The following is a 17533-nucleotide window of genomic DNA, read 5'->3' on the forward strand; positions in this document are numbered from 1 at the left end:
CTTCCAGTAATAATTGTTCACTCCTATTTAAGGTGTATTAGAACCTATTCTGAAGTAAGTTGATAATTAGTTAGAGTAGTTAGCTTTATTGTTAATATAGTTAGTCTGTTAGCAAATAATTTATAAAAGGTCAATAAGTTTGTAATTATGGTGTAAGACATTTATTGTACTTACTGATATCAAAGAGTATTTTTCTTCATTCATGATCTGTTTTTCAACATGGTGTCAAAGCTCCAGCAATTGCTAACGAAGGTCACCAAAGTCCAGTCATAAAGTTTGCTCGGTTTGCTGATTCGTTGTTACTTCGTTTTGGGTTATGAAGGTTGAAAGCTAAGTATTTTTTTCTTGTTTTTCTGGTGGCCCAATTACATTTAAAGGTAGGCATGGTCCATTTTGTATGGTCTAGTTGTTAATTTAGGGTTTTTTTTGCTTGTAGGGGTTTCTCTTGTTTGTATTGTTCTTGATTGACAAACTTCTCTGTTTCAATACTAGTTGGTTAGCAATCATAGTGAATCCTTCTAATTTGGTTATTGATTTTAATTACCCTCTTTACTTGCATTCGTCAGATACTCTAGCTGCCTTGCTGCTATCTCATCAGTTGCTTGGAGTTGACAATTATAATGTCTGGAGTCGATCAATGAAGATTGCGTTGTTAGCCAAAAACAAATTGGGGTTTGTGGATGGTACTCGTTCTAAAGAGTCGTTACCAAATGAGTTGGGATATCAATGGGAGAAGTGTAATGTTATTGTATTATCTTGGATTCTGAATACTGTTAGTCTGGAGCTCTCAGCAGGAATCGTTTTTGCCTCTAACGTAGTAGCCATATGGAATGATATTGGAGAATGTTTTCATAAGGCTGATGGCTCTAGGGTTTATTTTTTGCATCAAGAAATTGCTTCGCATCTTTAAGGTACTAATTCTATATCTGTGTACTTCACTAAGCTAAGACTGTTTTGGGATGAATACGACGCTCTTGTACCTTTTTCTTCCTGTGGTTGTGATCAGTCAAGGCAAAAAGTTGAACATGTGTTGGAACATCGCCTATTTCAATTTCTGATGGGGTTAAGTGAGTCGTATAATGCGAAGCGTAGTCAAATATTGTTGATGAACCCATTACCAACTTTAAATCAAGCTTACTCCATGCGTGTACAAAAGGAATCTAAAAGGCAGCATAGTTCGAGTGTTGTAAGTTCAGATCCAGTTTCTTTACACTCAGTACATGTTATTCAAAAGAAGCGGTTTAATGGAATCTGTGATCATTGCAAGATTAAAGGCATAAAAGAGATAATTGTTATAGGATAATTGGCTACCCAGCTGATTTTAAGTTCACTAAGAAGAAGACAAATAATGTTTCAAGGTCTACGGTGAACAATGCTTCAGTCAATGATTCTGCTAGTAATGGTGAAGTGGCTCGTGATATTGGTATTGTGCCTGGTCCACAAGCGCCTATGTTTACTCAAACACAATATCAAAAAATCTTAAGCTTGTTGAACAAGGAGCCTACTACTGAAGTTGCTGCGAGCTTAGCAGGTATGGCCGATGTGTCTAACAGTTGGATTATAGATAGTAGAGCTAGTGACCACATGTTATCTAATTTCCAATTCTTAGAATTTCATGTTGCATGTATATCGAATTCTCCTTGTGTTCAACTTCTGAGTGGTTCCTCTGTTTCAATTACCCACATTGGCACTTGCACTATTCAACCTGACCTTAAGCTTACCAAAGTTCTTTATGTTTCGAATTTCAATTATAACATTCTCTCCATTTCTAAACTTACTAATGATCTCCAATGCTTTGTTTCATTTTATCCTAAATTTTGTCTTATTTAGGACCTCTTAAGTGGAAAGATGAGGGGAATTGGTAGGGAGCAAGGTGGTCTTTATATCCTGCAACCCTCTCGACAGACTAAAGTGGCTGTAACTCCACCTATTACATCTCTTTTAGCAAATGTTGAACCATCTTTCTTTTGGCATGCTAGACTTGGTCATGCTTCTATTTCAAGATTGAATAAGGTGTTTAATCTTCCTTGCACAGTTTCGAATAATGATAGTATCCAACAGTGTCTAGCATGTCCCATTGCTAAATAAACTAGATTATCATTTCCCATAAGCATAACTCGTGTTGATGCTATTTTTTCTCTTATTCACATAGATTTGTGGGGGGGCTATTGAATTTCTACTCATAGTGATCATAGGCATTTTTTAACTATTGTTGATGATTACACGAGAATGACAAGGATGTATTTGTTGCAATCCAAAAGTGATGCTCTTGTATCCCTTAAACAATTCTTCGCGTTGATCAAAAATCAATCTTCCATCAACATCAAATATGTTCGTAATGATAATGGATATGAATTTTTTTAAAATGAGTGCCATGAATATTTTAGTATGATGGGAATTGTGCATCAAAGCTCATGTGCTTATACTCCTCAGCAAAACGGGGTTGTCGTACGTAAGCATCGACATTTGTTTGAAGTTGCTAGATCTCTTAAATTTCAGTCTAATATGCCTAGTAAATTTTGAGGTGAATGTGTCTTAATTGCTTTTATTTTTTTATGAATTGCCTACCTACTCCTCTCTTGCATTGGATGAGTCCTTTTGAAGTCTTATATAGTAAACCTCCTTATCTTTCTCGTATGCATGTGTTTGGATGTCTTTGCTATGCTACCACACCTAATTATTGAGATAAATTTTCTCCAAAGGTTGTTCTTTCTGTCTTTATGGGATATTCTAATGTTCAAAAAGACTGTTTATTATTCAATCTTGAAACTAAAAGTTTTTTTGTTAATCGAGATGTTATATTTCATGAGACTGTGTTTCCTTTTACATTTCCCAAAAAAGATTTTTGTTTTCCCCTACAACTGATTGTGTAACACCCCTTACCCGAGTTCGATGCCGGAACAAGAATACGAGTGGTTACCGGACTTAAACACATACAAACATACATTTCCTAGTTATGAAATTTTGCTCCAATTTAAAACTTTTCACAATAACTTAATGTCCTCACCATGAGCCTTCGAGGCCCCAAACACACTTTGGAATTGATTCGGGCCTAATCTGTACACTCTAGAAATCTTTGTAGAATTTCAAGGAGACAAAGGCACACGCCCATGTGGAAGGGCGACACGCTCATGTGCCTATTTAACATGGCCGTGTTGAAGGCCCGTGTGACTCACACAGCCTGAGCATTTCAGGACACGTCCGTGTCCCTAGCCCTTGCGAATTTATTTTTCGATTTGAACCTACAGGGGTTTTCACACGACTTGACACATGCCCGTGTCCATGACCCGTGTCCCACACACAGCTAGGACACGACCGTGTCTTAGCCCGGGTGCAAAAAGCTTGAAATTCTGTTTCTAACGTCAGCAACTCCTTAAGGGCACACAGCCAAGGCACACGCTCGTGTGTTAGGCAGTGTCCTCCACACGGCTGAGACACACGACCGTGTCTCTACCAGTGTGTTTACTACCATGCATATTGAGTTGTAAAATTGAGGTGCAGGGGACACACGGCCGGACTACACGCCTGTGGGGAAAATCGTGTGTCACACACGGCCTAGACACACGCCCGTGTGTCTGCTTGTGTGGACAAAATAAGGCTATTTACCAAGCCTCTTTGCCACCCTTACTTGGACCAACCTACACAATATCAACCAAAACCAATCCAAGCATAACATATATAACCAAATCAACCACAACCATGAAAAATTAGCACCAATGCATTTAATAATAATCAATATTAGCCAACATTAATGGCCTACACAAAATGAATATCACATCCATCATATGAGCCAACACTTGTGGCTAAACTAACAAGACACTAAACAAATGATTCAAGTCCCTATACATGCCACAATCAAAACATTAAAAACTAGCTATACCAGAAGCTTCAGGTGATAGTGTGATCGATGCCTCCGACGTCCTTGGATCCTCGATACTAGCTTGGTGGCACTATAAGAAGATGGGAAAAAGAAAGAGTAAACATAAAGCTTAGTAAGTTGCATATAAATGAGTAACAACATCAACCATGCATATTATAATTCAACACAACATTCTTGAGTGAACAAAGTTAAATATCACTACATACTTATATATCACAAGTTTAGTCCAACAATTACAATATCATCCCAAAATCATTTTTATAGCTAGAACTTACTCATGTCATTCTTACCATCAAGGCAACAAAACTAAACTCATATCTCATGAGTTTCGAATAAGAACCAGTGTCACTTACAACACGATTATATCATTCCATATCATTGTCATAAGCTTTAAAATAACCCGTGAAACCATTTGGAATACTAAAGGATATCTGACAAGCTTTGCACAAGAGGGTGAATTACTGATGCCATGTTCCAAACATGGTCTTACATTGGCTTACATGTCGAGACAGATGCCATGTCCCATACATGGTCTTACACTAGCTCTCGTCTCAATGTCAATGCCATGTTCCAAACATGGTCTTACACTGGCTTTCATATCGTGGTCGATGCCATGTCCCAGACATGGTCTTACACTAGCGCACATATCAATGCCGATGCCATGTCCCAGACATGGTCTTGCACTAGCTCTTATTATATTGCTGATGCCATGTTCCAAACATGGTCTTACACTGGCTTTCATATCATGGTTGATACCATGTCCCAGACATGGTCTTACACTAGCACACATATCACCCAAATGTCATGGCATGGATATCCAATCTATTCCTAGGTTCAATCGGGACTCCACTACATTAAATTTCATCGTGCATTATTCATAAGCAAATTTCAACCATATTACGCAAAATTAATCATTCAACACATAATAACAATAAAGTTGTCTTTCTTACGTACAACTTACCTCGATATACAAAAAGTAGCGACTAATTGGATTTAATCTACTTGTTTGGCCTTCCTCTAGTCTAGGTCCGAATTTTGTATTTCTTGATCTAAAATGATAAAAATTCACTAATTTAATCATCATATTAATCAATGCATTTCATAAATCATATTTTGGCAAAATGACCATTTTGCCCCTAGACTTTCACAAAATTACTATTTTACCCCTAGGCTCGTAAATCGATTTTTATCAAATTGTCTCACTAACCAAGCCTAGCCAAATTATTTTTATACTAGAATAAGCCCACAATTCTCATTATTTCACACATTTACCACATGATTTATAACTTATGTAAAATGGTCCTTAATTAGGGTTTTCATGAAAACTACTTCACAAAAGTTCTTTGTTTTAAAACCAAGATTTATTTTCTTCCATAAAAAATTCAGCAAACAACATGAAAACTCTCATGGTAAAACCCTAGACTTTCAACAATTTTGCAAAATAATCCCCTTATTAGCTAGATTATGCTACAATGGTCCTAAAAGTACAAAAATTATCAAGAAAGGCCATCAAAATCACTTACTTGTAAAGGTAAAGAGTGACTGAAATTTTGAAGCTCCAAAACCCCTAAAATGGCTGATATTTTCGGTGGTATGGACAAAAGATGAAAAAGATGACAACCCTTTTCTTTTTGTTTATTTCTAGTCAAAATTAAGTTACTAACTTTACCTAATTTTGACTTTTCTACTCCTATTTGTCTCTATGGCCAGCCACCCTATTGAAATTGGTCTATTTACCCTTTAAAGACCCCTAAGTATGATTCTTTAGCTATTTAACACCATTTGTTAGAAGAATAATTTTTTCCCCTTTATGCGATTTAGTCCTTTTTCGCAATTGAGCATGCAATCGCTAAAATTATTTCACCAAAATTTTCATGCATTCAATAAACATGCTATAACACATAAAATAATATTAAAAATAATTTCTTCGACCCCATGTTAGTGGTTTCAAAACCACTATTCCAACTAAGCCCAAAATCGGGTTGTTACAATTCTCCCCCCTTAGGGATTTTCGTCCTCGAAAATCTTACCAATAAAAAGGTTAGGGTATTGATCTCTCGTAATCTTCTCGGGTTCCCATGTGGCCTCTTCAACCCCATGTCGATGCCACAGTACTTTCACGAGTGCTATACTTTTATTTCTCAATTGCTTGACCTCTCAGGCTAAGATTTTAACCGGCTCTTTGCCATAAGTCATGTCTGATCGAATCTCAACCTCTATTGGCGAAAGAACGTGTGAAAGGTCAGAACGGTAACGACACAACATCAACACATGGGAAACATTGTGGATCTTCTCTAACTCTGATGGCAAGGCTAATCAATAAGCTATCGGTCCAATTTTCTCAGTCACCTCATAAGGTCCAATAAAACGGGGACTTAATTTTCCTTTCTTACCGAATCTGAGAACTTTCTTCCACGAGGACACTTTCAAAAACACCTTATCACCCACTTGAAACTCAATTTCCTTTCGTTTCAAATCCGCATAGGATTTCTGTCTATTCGAAGAGGCCTTCAAACAATCACAAATTACCTTCACTTTCTCTTCCATTTCTTTGACTAAGCCAACCCCGTGAATCTGACTTTCTCTGAGTTCAGCCCAAAACAAGGGTGTTCGGCAATTACGCCCGTATAAAGCCTTGTAAGGCGCCATTTTCAAACTCGACTGATAGCTATTGTTGCAGGCAAACTCTACAAGAGGTAAATACTTTTCCCAGCTACATCGGAATTCAAGAACACAACACCGCAACATGTCTTTAAGAATCTGAATTACTCTCTCCGACTGGCCGTCAGTTTGCAAATGGAAAACCGTGCTAAAATTTAACTTTGTCCCCAAAGCTTTTTGTAACTTTTTCTAAAACCGTGAAGTAAACCTTGGATCTCTATCTGAAATAATCAACAAGGGTACTCCGTGAAGTCTTACAATTTTAGAAACATACAACTCGGCTAGTTTATTAAGCGAATAGTCGGTACGCACCGGAATAAAATGAGCGGATTTCGTTAGCCGATCGACTGTGACTCAAACAACATCTTTCTTCCTTGGTGACAACGGCAATCCCGTCACGAAGTCTATAGTAATCTGGTCATATTTCCACTAGGGAACCATCACAAGATGAAGTATACCCAAAGGTACTTGGTGCTCGGCTTTCACTTGCTGACAAATCAAACATCTCGTTACAAACTCTGAGATGTCTCTTTTCATACCCGGCCACCAATAAAATCTCTTCAAGTCACTATACATCTTAGTACTACCCGGATGGATTGACATACAACTACTATGTGCCTCGTGAAAAATTTTCTCAATAAGCTCATCATTTTTAGGTACACAGACCCTATCTCGGAACATCAAACAATCATCGATACTAATCTAAAAATCTGATTCGTCAATTGTCTCACACTGAGTCATCTTGGCTTGCAAATCTTTATCACTCTTCTAAGCTTCACAAATATCTTGAAGAAACATAGGTCTAGCTCTTAACTCTGCTAGAATCGAATCATCCTCAATTATGGAAAACTAAGTATTCATAGCTCTCAAAGCAAACAATGACTTCCTACTTAATGCATCAATGACCACGTTCGCCTTTCTCGGGTGATAGTCGATTACTAACTCATAATCTTTAATCAACTCTAGCCACCTTTGTTGTCATAGATTTAAATCCTTTTGAGTCATCAAGTATTTTAGGCTTTCATGGTCAGTGTATACCCTGCATTTCTCGCCATATAAATGGTGTCTCCAAATCTTCAGTGCAAACACTATGGCGGCTAACTCTAAGTCGTGAGTCAGATAGTTTTTCTCATGCGGCTTTAGCTGTGTCGAGGCATACTCTATCACCTTACCTTCTTGCATGAGCACGCATCTTAATCCATTCAAGGATGCATCACTATACACTACGAATTCTTTTCCCGGTTCTGGTTGTACTAAAATTGGAGCTTCAGTCAACAACGTCTTTAGTTTCTCAAAACTCTGTTGGCATTTTTCTGTCCATTCGACCTTGACATCTTTCTACAGCAACCTTGTCATCGGAGTAGCAATCATGGAGAATCCTTTAACGAATAGTCTGTAGTAGCCCACTAAGCTTAGAAAGCTTCTAATCTCTGATATATTCTTCGGCAGTTTCCACTCAACAATAGTCGAGATCTTACTTGGGTCAACTCTAATCCCATCACCCAACATGATGTGTCCTAGTAATCCAACCTCTCGGAGCCAAAACTCACTTTTACTAAACTTGGCATACAACTGCTTATCTCTTAAAGTCTGCAAAACAGTTCTCAAATGCTTCGCATGATCACTCTCATCACGAGAATAAATTAATATATCATTGATAAAAACTACAACAAATTTATCCAAGTATGACCGGAAAATACGGTTCATCAAGTCCATAAACACGGTGGGAGCATTTGTTAAGCCAAAGGGCATGACAAGGAATTCATAGTGCCCATACCTTGTCTGAAATGCGATTTTCGGTACATCTTATTCCTTAACTCTTAGTTGGTAGTAGCTAGATCTTAAGTCTATCTTAGAGAACACTGTGGCTCCTTTCAATTGGTCAAATAAATTGTTGATCCTTGGCAAGGGATACTTGTTCTTCACCTCACCTTGTTGAGCTGTCTGTAGTCTATACACAGCCTCATCGACCCGTTTTTCTTTTTCACAAAAAGTACCGGAGCACCCCACGGAGAATAGCTCGGTCTAGCAAAACCCTTACCCGTTAATTCTTGTAGCTGAGCCTTTAACTCTTTTAACTCCAACGGTGCCATCCTATACGGGGCAATCAATATAGGTGCAATACTAGGGACTAACTCAATACCAAATTTGACTTCTCTAACTGAAGGCAGTCCAGGCAACTCCTCTAGAAACACATCCGAAAACTCACATACCACTGGCACTGATTCAATCTTCAGTTCCGACGCTTGGGTATTCAACAAAAATGCCAGATAAGACTCATACCCCTTTCTCATATATTTTTCAGCAGTCAAAGAAGAAATCACTACAGGTAAGCTATCCGGTTCACCTAATTCAACCCGAAGAAGTTCAATGAATTTCTTCCCACAATTTACTATGACATCATGGGTAGACAACCAGTCCATACCAAGGATAATGTCAAATTCATCAAACGGCAATAACATGGGGTTAGCCGGAAAACAATGACCTCTAATTGTCAAGGGACAATTTCTATATACTTGGTCAACTAATACATGCTTGCCTAATGGGTTTGACACATTTACCACAAATTCTATAGACTCGACAGGCATATTCATGCTAGACACCAATTTCACACAAGCATACGAATAGGTAGACCTTGGATCTATCAAAGCAACAACAGAAATATCATGAAGAGAAAAAGTACCTGTAATCACTTCCGGTGATGATGCCTCTTCGTGAGCATGAATGGCATAATTTCTTACAGGTGCTCGGCCCTCGAACCTCACGGCGGAATCTCTAGGCGCACCTCTGCTGGTAGTCCCTCTTCCCAAATTCTTCTATGGTCTACCCCTCGAAGGAGCATTACTCGCTCTCACCTCTTGCTTTTCATCTTTCTCACCCATTTTAGGGCAGTTCCAGATGAAATGGTCGAACGACCTACATTTGAAACAGCTTCTTTAATTCCCTTGACACTCACCAAAATGGCAACTACCATACTGTGAACACTCTGGTCTGTTCGGTCGAGCACTACCAACACTCGCGATAGAAGTGGTCTGAGCCTTAGACACTGTGTACTGCTTATTCTTATTTCTACTCAAAAATCCCATTGAAGTATTCAATCGAGTAATAAATTCTCTCGATCTCTTAGATGAGGACTGGTGTGATTTCCCCATCTATCTTTTCCTTAAGTCACGAGACTCAATATAAACTTTTCTCTTTTCTTTGGTCAATTCTTGTGCCTTGCAAGCTCTTTCAACCAGCATCACAAACTCCCTTAACTCTAAGATGCCAACCAATAATCGGATGTCTTAGTTCAATTCGTCTTCAAATCTATTGCACATGATGGCTTCGGTAGATATACACTCCCTAGCGTATTTATTGAGCCTTACGAACTCACGCTCATATTCTGTTACTGTCATTCAGCCTTGTTTTAATTCTAGAAATTCCTTCCTCTTCTGATCTATAAACCTCTGACTAATTTACTTCTTTCAGAATTCCTCTTGGAAGAACTCCCATGTAATCCTTTCCCTGGGCATAACCGACACAAAGGTGTTCCACCACTGGTAGGCCGAGTATCGCAGAAGTGACACAATACATTTCATGCACTCTTCAGGTGTGCAAGATAACTCATCGAATATCCTAATGGTATTTTTTAGCCAGAACTCTGCCCTCTCGAGGTCATCATCTATGTTCGCTCTAAATTCTTCGGCCCCTTGCTTCCTAATTCTATCTACTGAAGGTTTTTCTCTCCTAACCAATTCTACTCCTTGGGGAGCCATATGGGCAGGCTGAGAAATCGGAGGAGGTGGGGGAGGAAGAGTGTTCGGATTTGCATGAACGAACTCCGAGTACCAAGCATCCATCATATGGAGTAGGCTTCTCTAGCCCCTCAGCCGTGACTCATTATTACGAGCCCACTCTCTAGTGGCACGGTCCCTTTAGCAGGAGCAGGTGTGTTACTCTCTACATAGTCCGCCATTGATCTGTCGGGATCTATTTACTAAATGAAAACACAATTTAAATTTGTCAGGAGTCGTCACACTATCACAATATATTTATGGCATGGATAGCTAGACTCGTACTCATGCTAAGTTAGTCTGAGAATCGACTAAACCATAGCAATGATACCACTAAATGTAACACCCCTTACCCGAGTTTGACACTGGAACAGGAATACGAGGTGTTACCGGACTTAAACACATATAAACATACATTTCTTAGTTATGAAATTTTGCTCCAATTTAAAACTTTTCACAATACTTTAATGTCCTTACCATGGGCCTTCGAAGCCCCAAACACACTTTGGAATTGATTCGGGACTAATCTGTGCACTCTAGAAATCTTTGTAAAATTTCAAGCAGACAGGGGCACACGCCCGTGTGGAAGGGCGACACGCCCATGTGCCTATTTAACATGGCCATGTTGAAGGCCCGTATGACTCGCACGGCCAGAGCATATCGGGACACGCCTATGTCCCTAGCCCATGCGACTTTATTTTTCGATCCGAACCTACAGAGGTTTTCACACAGCTTGACATACGCCCATGTCCCACACATGGCCAAGACACGCTTATGTCTCAGCCCAGGTACAAAATCCTTGACATTCTGTTTCTGACGTCAACAACTCCTTAAGGGCACACGGCCAAGGCATACGCCTGTGTGTTAGGTCGTATCCTCCACACGGCTGAGACACGTGGTCGTGTCTCTACCCGTGTGTTTACTACCATGCATACTAACTTGTAAAATTGAGGTTCATGGGATACACAGCCGGACTACATGCCCGTGGGGTAAATTGTGTGTCACACATAGCCTAGACACATGCCCGTGTGAATAAAATAAAGCTATTTACCAAGCCTCTTTGCTACCCTTACTTGTACCAATCTACAAAATATCAACCAAAATCAATCCAAGCATAACATATATAACCAAATCAACCACAACCATGAGAAATTTGCATCAATGTATTTAATAGTAATCAATATTAGCCAACATTAATGGCCTATACAAAATGAATATCACATCCATCATATGAGCCAACACTTGTGGCTAAACTAACAAAACACTAAATAAAAGATTCAAGTCCTTATACATGTCACAATCAAAACATTTAAACTAGCTATACCAAAAGCTTCAGGTGATAGTGTGATCAATGCCTCCGATGTCCCTGGATCCTCGATACTAGCTTGGCAGCACTATAAGAAGATAGAAAAGAGAAGGAGTAAGCATAAAGCTTAGTAAGTTGCATATAAATGAGTAACAACATCAATCATGCATATTATAATTCAACACAACATTCTTGAATGAATAAAGGTAAATATCACTACATACTTAATATCACAAGTTTAGGCTAACAATTACAATATCGTCCCAAAATCATTTTTATAGTTAGAGCTTACTCATGTCATTCTTACAATCAAGGCAACATAACTAGACTCATATCTCTTGAGTTTCGAATAAGAACCTGTGTCACTCACAACACAATTATATCATTCCATATCATTGTCATAAGCTTTAAAATAACCCGTGAAACCATTTGGAAAACTAAAGGATATCTGACAAGCTTTGCACAAGAGGCTGAATTGCCAATGCCATGTTCCAAACATGGTCTTACACTAGCTCACTTGTCGAGGCCGATGACATATCCCATACATGGTCTTACACTAGCTCTCATATTAAAGCCGATGCCATTTTCCAAACATGGTCTTACACTGGCTTTCATATCGTGGCCGATGTCATGTCCCAGACATGGTCTTACACTAGCGCACATATCAATGCCGATGCCATGTCCTAGACATGGTCTTGCACTAGCTCTCGTTACATTGCCGATGCCATGTTCCAAACATGGTCTTACACTGGCTCTCATATCGTGTTCGATTTCATGTCCCAGACATGGTCTTACACTAGCACACATATCACCCAAATGTCATGGCATGGATATCCAATCTATTCTTAGGTTCAATCGGGACTTTACTATATTAAATTTCATCATGCATTATTCATAAGAAAATTTCAACCATATTACGCAAAATTAATCATTCAACACATAATAACAATAAAGTTTCCTTACTTACGTACAACTAACCTCGGTATACAAAAAGTGGCGACTAATTGGATTTAATCTACTTGTTTGGCTTTCCCATGGTCTAGGTCCGGATTTTGTATTTCTTGATCTAAAATGATAAAAATTCATTAATTTAATCATCATATTAATCAATGCATTTCATAAAATCATATTTTGGCAAAATGACCATTTTGCCCGTAGACTTTCATAAAATTACTATTTTACCCCTAGGCTCGTAAATTGATTTTTATCAAATTTTCTCACTAACCAAGCCTAGCCAAATTCTTTTTATACTAGAAGAAGCCCACAATTCTCATTATTTCACACATTTACCACATGATTTATAACTTATGTAAAATGGTCCTTAATTAGGGTTTTCATGAAAACTACTTCACAAAAGTTCTTTGTTTTAAAACTAAGATTTATTTTCTTCCATAAAAAATTCAACAAACAACATGAAAACTCTCATGGTAAAACCCTAGACTTTCAAAAATTTTGCAAAATAATCCCCTCAATAGCTAGATTATGCTACAAGGGTCCTAAAAGTACAAAAATTATCAATAAAGGCCATCAAAATCACTTACTTATAAAGGTAAAGAGTGGCTGAAATTTTGAAGCTCCAAAACCCCTAAAATGCCTGATATTTTTGGTGGTATGGACAAGAGATGAAAAAGATGACAACCCTTTTCTTTTTGTTTAAATCTAGTCAAAATTAAGTTACTAACTTCACCTAATTTTGACTTTTCTACTCCTATTTGTCTGTATGGCCGGCCACCCTATTGAAATGGGTCTATTTACCCTTTAAAGACCCCTAAGTATGATTCTTTAGCTATTTAACACCATTTGTTAGAAGAACTATTTTTTTCCTCTTTATGCGATTTAGTCCCTTTTCGCAATTGAGCATGCAATCGCTAAAATTATTTCACCAAAATTTTCATGCATTCATATAAACATGCTATAACACATAAAATAATATTAAAAATAATTTCTCCGACCTCATGTTAGTGGTTTCAAAACCACTATTCCAACTAAGCCCAAAATCGGGCTGTTACAAATAGTTCTCATTTCCTTGATCTTGAGCCCATGCCTTCCATTCATATACTTCCGACATCATCCATTTTACCAGCAGGCTCTTCCTCACCAATCCTAACACCTGATAATATTTCACCGAGTCAGTCTTATACTTTTCCTAAGCCATCATTTTCCCCGTTTGTTCAACTAACCTCTTCCACTTCAATCCCATTACGATGCACCATATAGTCTATCAAACAACCCGCATGGATGAGGAATTATGTTTGCTCCAACCAATCTTCCACTTCCTTTGCTTCAGGTACATACCACATTTCTCATGTGTATTCTACTTTGCATTTCCCTGTTCATATTCATTCATTTGCAACCCATATTTCTTCCATGTTTAAACCCCAAACATATACCAAGGCTGTCTTATATCCATGATGGGTCAATGACATACAACAAGAAATTTGTGCTTTGGAAGACAATGGTACGTGAGAGGTTGTTTCTTTACCATTTGGTGTGGTTCCTATCGAGTACAAATGGGTTGATAAGATCAAATACAATTCTGATGGTTTTGTTAAGCGATTTAAAGCTCAGGTGGTGGGGAAAGGATACAACCAGCAAGCTGGTATTGATTTTCAGGAATCTTTTTCTCTTATGGTCAATATGTTACTGTTAGGACAGTCATTAGTGTGGCTACCATGAGTGACTGACCTCTTTTCCAAATGGATTTCTACAATGCTGTCTTGTAAGGTAATCTACATGAGGAGGTTTATATGGATATCTCAAAAGGTTTTCGCAAACAGGGGGAGTATAAGGTGTGTCATTTACTCAAATCATTGTACGAGTTGGAGCAAGCTTTTCGATAGTGGAATTTGAAGCTTATTGAGACATTGTTGCAAGGAGGTTACACACAAAGCAAACATGAATATTCTTTATTTTCAAAAAGGCAAGGAGGTAATATAGTCATACTACTTGTCTATGTTGATGATCTGTTAATCATAGGAAGTGACGTTGGTATGATCAATGAGCTTAAAATGGTTCTACATCAGAACTTTAAGATGAAGGACTTAAGTGCACTAAAAAATTTTCTTGGTATAGAGGTTATGAGGTCAAGTAAAGGTATTGTGTTAAGCCAAAGGAAGTATGCGTTGGAATTGATAGTCGATGTTCAGTTAGGAGAAGCAAAACCAACAAGTACACCTCTTGAACAAAATCAAAAACTTACTTCAATTGAATATGATGAAACTATACAACCAACTATCAATGGTGATGAGCTGGTTTCAGATATTACAGTATATCAATGACTTCTAGAAAGATTCCTCTATTTGACCAACACACGACCAGACATATCTTTTGCGGTTCAACACTTAAGCCAATTCATGCACAGACCAAAGAAATATCATTTAGAAGTTACTTTTCGAGTAGTTCGACATATAAAGAAAAATCTTGGCTAAGCTATTCTATTGAATACATCTAATAGAAGTAAGGTCTCTTTGGAATACACACGCATATAATCCATTGTTCTCCATAAATACTTAGGTATATGCTTAACTGCTTACCAGTGCCTTAGTCTTGGATTCTCCTGATATTGACTTACCAAACCCACTACAAAATAGATATTTGGGCTTGTGAATAACTTAACATACATGAGACTTCCTACTGCCAAAGCATAATGAACATTTCCCATTTTTTTACTTTCTTCCACTATCTCAAGATAGGCTTCTAAAGAGAGATGAAATCCCGATATGGAGGGTTGATTTCCCTACATCATTCCCAACAAGTAGGATATCATCAATATATAGAACGAGAAAAACCACCTTTCCATCCCCTAAACGTTTATAAACATAAGCCTCATCTACGTTTTGCTCAAATCCAAAAGTCTTTATCACTTGATCGAATCTTAGATTCCATGAGCAGGACGCTTGCTTAAGTTCATATATGGATCTAAGCAGTTTGCAAACTTTATGCTCATTTACTTTAGCTATATATCTAGTAGGTTGCATCATGTAGATGCTCTCTTCAAGACAATCATTCAAAAGTATTATCTTGACATCCATTTTTCAGATCTCTTAATTGAGAGTCATCACAATGGATAGTAATATGCGGATTGACTTTTTCATGACAACTAAAGAGCAGGTTTCTTCATAATTGATACTTTCTTTTTGAGTATAACCTTTTGTTACAAGTCTGATATTATAAGTTTCCACTTTTCCATCCTTATTTCTTTTCTTCTTGTAGATCCACTTACATCCTATGGGTCTTATCCCTTTCATTAAGTCTACAAGTTCCCACACTGAGTTGGAATACATAGAGTTCATCTCAGCTTTCATAGTTATCTCCCAAAGCTTGGAATCAACACTCTACATTACTTCGTCATATGTGAGTGGGTCATCATCTTCCTGTTCACCAAATTCAGTGTTAAAAACACTTCCACCAGATTGGAAGAACTCAGGCCTACAAAAGACCCTCCCACTACGACGAAGCTCCCTATGCTGCTGATCATTTACAGATCTACTATTAGGAGTTGGTTCTGGAACTGTTTCCATAAGGTTTTCTATATTTCTCGAAAGCTCCTCGAGTACCTCTTTACTCCAAGGTTTGAAGTCATTCATATAACTTTATTTAAGGAAAGCAGCATGAGTTGAGACTATAACAGTTTTCTCTTTCAGGTAATAAAACAAACCACCCTTTATTCCTTTTGGATATCTTACAAGCAAGCATAATTCTGTCCATGAGTCCAACTTCCTTCCATCTTTATCCAATATGTGGGTTAGGCATCCCCAAATCCTAAAATGATTAAGATTCAACTTCCTACCATGCCCCAATTCATATGGGGTTTTTAATACTGCCTTAGTTGGCACATTATTCAAAATATAACAAGTTATTTGGACAACGTATCATCAAAAAGAGATTGATAGCTTCGAATAACTTAATATCGAATGAACCATGTCTAACAACATTTAATTTCTTCTCTCTGCCGTGCCATTTTGTTGTGAAATGCTCAGTGTGGTTAACTAGGATAGAATCACATTCTCTGTTAGGTACCCTAAGAACTCATCAAATAAATATTCTCTACCTCGATTAGACCAAAATGCCTTTATGGGTAATCCTAGTTGTTTCTCCACTTCCACATGAAACTCTTTGATTTTGTGAAAGGTTTCACTTTTTCGATGCATCGGGTATACATACTCATATATGGAATAATCATCAATAAAGGTTACATAATACTCGTAACTACCTTTTGCACTAACGCTCATTGGGCCACATATGTCAGTGTGCACAAGTTCTAAGGGTTTTTTAGCCCTCGTTCTTTTTGCATTAAAAGAACACTTAGTCATCTTACCCTCCAAGTACGATTCACATTGTAGAAGATCAACTTTATTAAGCAAACTTAAGATGTTGTCTTTCATAAGTCTAATAATTCTTTCTTTATTAATATGACCAAGTCTCAAATGCCAAAGTATGCCACATTAGAGTGAGAAGTTTTAAGCCTTTTATTAGATATTTTAGTCTCAAGCAGTGTATACATCTTTGGTTTGATAAAATAGAGATTATTTGACATTCATCCATTACTGATAAGATTGCAATTTCTAAATATTACAATTCCATTATTAAAAGTCACGATTAAGTCATCTCCGTATAAACATGCAACAAAAATTAAGTTTCTTTTGAAACTTGGTACATATAAAACGTCTTTTAAAATAATCTTCCTAAAATTATCTAAATAAATATGTACATCTCTCCCAACTTTAGCTGCCACACTTGTCTTGTTCCTAGTTCGCAACGAAAAGCTTTTATCTCTAAGATCTTTCATCTCATCAAAACCTTGTAGAGAAATAAATACATGATTAGTAGCTCCTGAATTAATGATCTAGTGGTCTATTGAGTCTTCCACTAAACAAGCTTTTATCATCAAGAATTCCATACATTTTCCTT

Source organism: Gossypium hirsutum, chromosome A04 (assembly GCF_007990345.1).
Source record: "Gossypium hirsutum isolate 1008001.06 chromosome A04, Gossypium_hirsutum_v2.1, whole genome shotgun sequence".
NCBI lineage: Eukaryota > Viridiplantae > Streptophyta > Magnoliopsida > Malvales > Malvaceae > Gossypium > Gossypium hirsutum.